Below are 7652 nucleotides of genomic sequence, written 5' to 3' on the forward strand. Positions count from 1 at the left end.
ATACAGGCTGGTCGGTAAATCTTCACTCACCTGTTTGTCTGATGGAACTTGGAATGGAAACTCCCCAACATGCACAGGTAGTACATTTGAACTTTCTAATATATATGAAATTGTTTATAGTTTTCTTCAATTTTTAATATATTTTTAAATACGATATGATAAACATTAGGGGGGTTTAGTGATACTATTTAGACATTGTTTTGTAACCCGTGACATCTGGTCAATTTGTTTGGGATGTTTTAAATCCAGCTGCTCAGTGTGCCTTACTATCACCTCCGCTCCATGGCTCTGTGAGTGGCTCTAACTCCTACGGTGACGTGGTCCACTTCACGTGTGAACAAGGATACAGGCTGGTCGGCAAATCTTCACTCACCTGTTTGTCTGATGGAACCTGGAACGGAAACTCACCAACATGCACAGGTAGTACATTTGAACTTTCTAATATATATGAATTTGTTTATAGTTTTCTTTAATTTTCATTATATATTCAAATATGATATGATAAACATTAAGATGGTTTATTGATACTATTGGGACATTGTTTTGTAACTCGTGACATCTGGTAATATTTGATCGGGATGTTTTGGGTCAAGCTGTCCAGTGTCCCTCACTATCGCCTCCGCTCCATGGCTCTGTGAGTGGCTCTAACTCCTACGGTGACGTGGTCCCCTTCACGTGTGACCAAGGATACAGGCTGGTCGGCAAATCTTCACTCACCTGTTTGTCTGATGGAACATGGAGCGGACGGTCAGCAACCTGTGCTGGTGAGGCATGCATGCACTGTATCCATGCACTGTTTTAACTGTCTTCTCAACCCTAATCATAACCTAGTACATTATTTGTGTAAAAGCCTGTTCCTTTGTCAGAATGTCAATGTAACGTTTCTAACATGAACAATTTTGTTTCTTCTCCACTGTTGTGAGCTTATGTTCAGTCCAGAGTTAGAAAGCGTCAGGTAGGATGCCACCACAAAACCAAAATTATGGCATGTAAAAAGTCACTGCCATCCATTCAGAGGTTCTGAAGTAATGCTGACAAACACCTCACTACACAAACACACACACACACGTACACTCACACACACACACACAGAGAGAGAGAGAGAGAGAGAGAAATAGACAAAGGGAGAGAGATGGAGCTCTGCACGTATTTCTGACGTCAACTTGCACCTAACCTTCACTGCTCCAGCTATATCACATCATCACAATCCTTATTTTGACTGTTTTCATGCCTCCTTACAGACATGCCGCGCTACCTTGGTTGTTATAAAGACAGTTTTTTCGGCCGGCGTTTCCCCTCTGACCGTTTGGTTTCAGACGAAATGACGACAGACACATGCATCAAACACTGCCAGGGACACGGGCACGGGTATGCGGGTACGTAAGGAACTATTCATCACATATCCTATGTTTATAAAGTAATAGAGGAGTTGAATCTTTTCAAACTGGATAAATTGAAATGTTAATACCTAGACGTTTTAGGTACCGTCCGGTACCTTTCATCAGTACAAATGTTTATAGAGGAATTCACGGAACAAGAAATAAGCTCTACAAAAACAAAGAAACAAAAAAGTAGGTTCTAAATAAACAAAAGGTAACTGGCAAGGTTCTAAAAAACAATCTAAAGGTGTTCTAAATAAACAAAAGGTAACTACCAAAAATATTCAAAAAGGAAGGAAAACAAGAGTTCCACGATCTCATACCTTCGCCAAATGATGTTAACCTTGCAGGTGAAGAATCATATAATTTTAATAAATTTCACAAAAAAGAGCCTTATTTGCATGAATTATATTAGTCGATCATATTCTCCACCCAATGACAGTCTTATCTTAAGAAAAAGGCTGTAATAGCACTTGCTCATAAATTATGCTAATGAGGTCATGATTTGAATAAAATTATGTTTATTGATGTTCATGACAAAATTAGCTCCTGATTTGCATAATTGCCATTTGATTATGTCAAGCATCCCTTCAGCTATCTACATACCAAAAATCACGTCAATCCGTCAACCGGCTCTTGAGTTATCCTTCGAAAATTTTTCAACAAATGCTCCTGCAGTTCCAGAACAAGCCGCTAGGGGACCCAAACTCATGTCACTTCTTCAAGAGCTATCTACCAACCAAAATTCGTGACCCTAGCATGTCCAGATCGCGAGATATCAAAACCGGAAGTTCTGCTGCAGTACCAACAAAGGCCGCCAGGGGGCCCAAAATCTAATCATTTCTAGGTCTTATCAAGACCTACCCACCTACCAAGTTTCATGACAATGCATACTAAGCTTCTTGAGTTATGCTGTTCACAGACAGACAAACAGACAGATAAACAGACAAACAGACGGACAAACGCTACTGAAAACATAACCTTCTTGACGAAGGTAATAAACAGTAGTTATAGACTATACCATATACGTATAGCATTTGCTTTGAAAATGTAACTTTTTGCCTTATGACTTTAGCCACTCAGTACTCCCACGAATGCTTTTGTGGCTCTCGTGACAACTTCTTCAAGCTCGGAAAACGTCGACCTGACTCGGAATGTGACAATCCATGTTCGGGACGTTCTACATCAGATGAATTTTGTGGAGGGTGGTGGAGGATGTCCGTGTATATGACCGAGCGAGCAGAAGGTATGTATGCGCTGCTGCTGTTTTAAGGTCTCAAGGGCTAAAAGTGCCCGCGTCAACTTTGATGTCACGTAGCGTCTCAACGGCTAAAGCTAGAACGGCCAAATTTAGTGACTTTTCCTAGAATATTGTTGGCAACAAGTCTGTATCATTGGATGAGGACAGTAATTTTTTGTGTTGCCATGGCAACGGGTTTCTGACAGGCATTTTTGCTAGATTTAGTAATTTTTGTTTCAACAATAGAATTTTATGGGTTTTATGTCAAGTTACACATGGTTTCTAATATTAATAACATCCCAGATAATTGTATGTAAATTTTACAATTAAAAATGCATAATTTATGCTAATTTGATGACGTCATTGGCCAAAATCCAAGATGGCGGACCATATCATTATAACAGGTATATACAGGTTATTTTCCTTAATTTCATCAACACTTCCATTTCTTTTCCCAAAAAAAGTTCATATGAACGTCTTTAGACTGTTTACAATGTATTTTAGGCTTTATCCTGAACAAAAACTATTTTTGAAAATTCAAGATTGATGATCCAAAATGGCGGATATCTTAAATATGCATGACGTCATTTTATGACGTCACCGGTATTGCATAAACACTTTTGGTAAAGTTATGTTGTATACCATTTAGTTTTCAGGGAATAACCTATCTGGACGGTTTGGGCCAATAAAATCACATTAATGACGTCATATTTACGTCATATTACGTTATAACGACAAAAAAATTGTAGATATGATAAATTTTTACTAGTACACCATCCTCTGAAAATTTGGTGGTCATACGACATACCGTTCGCGAGTTCTGAGGGGGGGGGGTCAAATGAGCCCCCCCGGTCCCGCCATGCTCAAAAAAGCCCGGTCTAGATAGGGTTAATAGATTAGAATAGCAGTTACCTTGTTCCTCTTACCTGTTCATATATTGCATATCTACTGGTTATCCTGTATGTATACCAACGTTATTAGATTCAAGTAGAGGTAGTAGGTTTGATAAGTATATCGTACACGTAGAACTTCATATTAGCAATTAGTCTTATATCACCACATTTTTCTTGTCGATGTCTGTTTACAATTAGCCCTTGGGCATGAATTTGCAATAAACAGCTTCAATATCAGTGTGTTTATATCTGTAAAGAACTCACACTTGAACCTGTAAATAACATTGACCTTGATATGTTTGCGCGGTCCAGTTTTTTTGAGGGTTGTTCGAGGTTTAATGTCAGAAGCAATGTTTTGGAAGATTCGTTATACCTTTTTTCCCCCAAAAAATAAAATAAAACAAAGCAGAGACGAGGTTGATGCTAATGAGCCAGTTACCTGCTGTTGTTTGAGTACAGGAGCTAATGCTGCCTCCCCCTCCCCCAAAAAAGGAAACGTATGGTTATGTCAAAAATGTATAGAATTGTATGTAACAAATATGTACCTTAGTAAAAGGTTGAACTTTATTCTAACACACAATTGTACAGGGATCAAATTTTCAGCGACCACTGTCGCCTTCATCAGGACAATTAATGACCAATCACTTCACAACGTGATCTCGCGAGAGTTACGGTTTACAAACACGTGACCTTATTCTCACGAGACTTTAATGATACGTGACGTAAGCAGTTGATCAAAAGTGCCAGGGACTTTATATCGCCCACCATCTCTATTAACTTCCAACACAGATGAACTTTCATGATAGTGTAACATTCCACTTCTATGTCTCCTAGCCATGACACCCCTGCGGCAGATCCTGACTGCTGGTATCCATCTGCAGCGCCTCGGGTGCTGGGGAGATACTGCGAACCGCGCCGTCCCGATACTGGAGGGCACAGACCCCGTCCTGGACGGACCGTACCCGTCTCGCACTGACCCCGTCAGGAAGTGTCAAGACGCTGCCGCCAAACGGGGATTCACCGTGTTTGCAGTCCAGGTGGGCAAGATGTATTAATAACGTTACGAATTAAGCAGAAACAGATTATTTCAAACAGTTGCCACAATGTCACCGTTGTTTGACCATCTATAACTATATCAGCAATAACTACGTTTCTACTAAAATCACAAAATCACAATTGTGAAGAACTACGGATTTAATTCATTATCATAAAATATCAGAACAGCAAAGTAACGTAGAAGTAGAAGTAGAAGTAGTAGTAGTAGTAGTAGTAGTAGTAGTGGTATACTTAAGTCGATCAGATCAGACAGTAGCTGTGTGTTCTTTTATTTTTCTTAATTTACTTTCTTAACCACTGTATATACATTTAGACCTTGGGCATGGTTACGAATAATTTCAAATGATAAATTAAAATAATTATCGACCATAAACTTAAGTCTAATTGAACGGGCACTTTCCTAGAAAAGATGTTCTTCGTTCTCAATCATTTACGCCAAAAAGGTCTAACGTGAGTCCTTTTGAGACTCAACTACCAGAGTGTAGACCTGTAAAGGTACCGTTTGTTTTACCTGGATGAATGTGCATAATGTATATAATGATAGTAGTTTGCCGTTGCTATAGATGATTCTATAATGTACCCTATATAGAATGGCGGGCAGTGTGCTGCGTCGGCGGACGCACTGCAAACCTACGTAAAATACGGCCCGTCCGACGTCTGCCGACCTGACGGTGAGGGAGGACCCTGGGCTAACGAGGTCTACAGGATTGTATCACGTGAGTTCATTTGACGAATGTTAGGCCACAGCAAGTCATTTTTGTGGATGACATCAGCGCGCGCGCGCATTAATTTTCGCCTGATTTTGGGAATAAAAGCAAGAAATTATGTTGACTTCTGACAGTGGGCAACATGCCGAAAATGGGCAAAGATGTCTGTTGCCATGCCGGAACGTGGATGGCAGATAACTGTGAAGAGAGGAGACAAGAAAAGGCTCTGATTTAATGTTTTATTTCTTACTTTGATGCAGTGATATGTGATGCTGACTGTGTATATGTGATGTTCCCACTGAATAAAAGCCATTTGTACAATTATTGAGTCAAAATTTTAAAATGTAGGAACATTGTTTTTTTTTCGGCCTGCCTTGTTTTTTTCGCCTGCTCGCCTTAGATTTGGAGTGTGCAGAGGATGTCATCCATAAAATTTACTTGCTTTGGCCTTATGTATATTATAGAGTTTGTCTGAAGCCAAGGTCCAAGCGCTACAGAAACTTCTACTACTGAAATAAATGCGCGATATGTTACAACGTAACATTATACCCACGGTGGTCGGTTGCTAGGCTAAAAGTCGCATTACTAGGGAGGTATCGGGTTACAGAACGCGTTCGAACGTGGCCGCGCGGGAGTCCCAGGCCGGCCCGGGGGCAACGGGTAAAATTTGAAAATAAACAAAAGTAATTGGAGAGTAAATACTCGTCAAAATAAAATGTAATAAGTGATTTTGTTTACCTCAAATGTTATTCTTGCACTGCCTTTGCTCCACTTTGTGTACATTTGCTTCCAAATGAGATCAATTTCGGATTTCAAAAAGGGTTCACGGGAACCAAACAACTGATTTTAAGAGGCCCCGAAAATTAAAAATAAGGTTAGATTTTTGGATTTTTGGATAGCCTGAAAACCCGTCTTGTAAAGCTAACAAGATTCCGGGTCATGAATGCAATAAAGTTTGTTGATGACGCAAGCGGTATTCTTGACTTTACAAAGATGTTTTCCCCCAAACTCTACTCAGTCTAGAGAGAAGAGGAACACGTACATACACGGAGACATCGTCCACTACGTACCGTGGGAACCGGCAGCGTGCCAACGATATCTAGAAAGACTCACCAGCTCGACATCGTTTTCATCAGCATCTGTATACCTTTATTCTAAGCCTTGTCATTATTTTACTCACTATCTGTATGTTCATACAGCTGTGTAGACGGTGGGACATAATAGAACGAGAAAGCTTTTTGAAAAAGCTGGCCGGAGGCCAAATTGGAAATAGCTGGTTGGGTAGCATGGGGGTGCACTATAAATGACTTACTAGTAAATAATTGGTCAGCTTGCTGACTTGAATTGTAGCAATAATAAAAAGAGTGAATACACTCTACTTATACTCACATTACTTGTGGCAATGATGTTTAGAAATGTAGCTGGTTTTATGACAGAAATAGAAAATTCAAAAGAAGAGATGATTGTAAAAATTGTACTGAGTGATAGTTCACGGCGGTCGGTTGCTAGGCTAAATGTCGCATTACTAGGGAGGTATCGGGTTACAGAACGTGTTCGAACGTGGCCGCGCGGGAGTCCCAGGCCGGCCCGGGGGCAACGGGTAAAATTTGAAAATAAACAAAAGTAATTGGAGAGTAAATACTCGTCAAAATAAAATGTAATAGGTGATTTTGTTTACCTCAAATGTTATTCTTGCACTGCCTTTGCTCCACTTTGTGTACATTTTCTTCCAAATGAGATCAATTTTGGATTTCAAAAAGGGTTCACGAGAACCAAACAACTGATTTTAAGAGGCCCCGAAAATTAAAAATAAGGTTAGATTTTTGGATTTTTAGAACTATTACAGTAAATTCAAACTTTCTGTCTTAGGATTTTTTAATTTTTTAACTAAAACTCGACTTACAGTCAAAAGAAGAGCTAAAAAACGCAGTGTTTTAACTTTAAATACCGATAATTCATAATCGCGGCCATATTAAAAAATCCCTAAGACAGAAATCTGCGGAAATCGTTCCTCTTCCAAACAAGACCTCAATGAGGTAATTTGAGCGATTTTTGGGAATGGTTAAAATACCATGTTTGCACGCATGCTGTGCCACTTGGATATGGGGGACCTGGATTTTATAACAGCGTCAACAAGAATTCTGACCTTCAAGGTCACCCACAATGACGGCAGTAGCTTCGTTACATGTTACATATCCACAATAAAATACACGGCATAGATGTAATGTTTTGTAAACGGTTACATATTTGTGGAAAGGTGGATTTTTCCTTGTTCCGTGGTTCCCAAGTAAAAAAGGGCTTGAAGTAGCCGGTTGTAGCGGCTTTACTGTAAATGACCGCGGGTAACCCCGGATCGAACGCCCGCTCTATTCGAATG

The sequence above is a fragment of the Branchiostoma belcheri genome, unplaced genomic scaffold, assembly GCF_001625305.1.
Source record: "Branchiostoma belcheri isolate BF01 breed outbred unplaced genomic scaffold, Haploidv18h27 scaffold203, whole genome shotgun sequence".
Classification (NCBI taxonomy): Eukaryota; Metazoa; Chordata; class Leptocardii; order Amphioxiformes; family Branchiostomatidae; genus Branchiostoma; species Branchiostoma belcheri.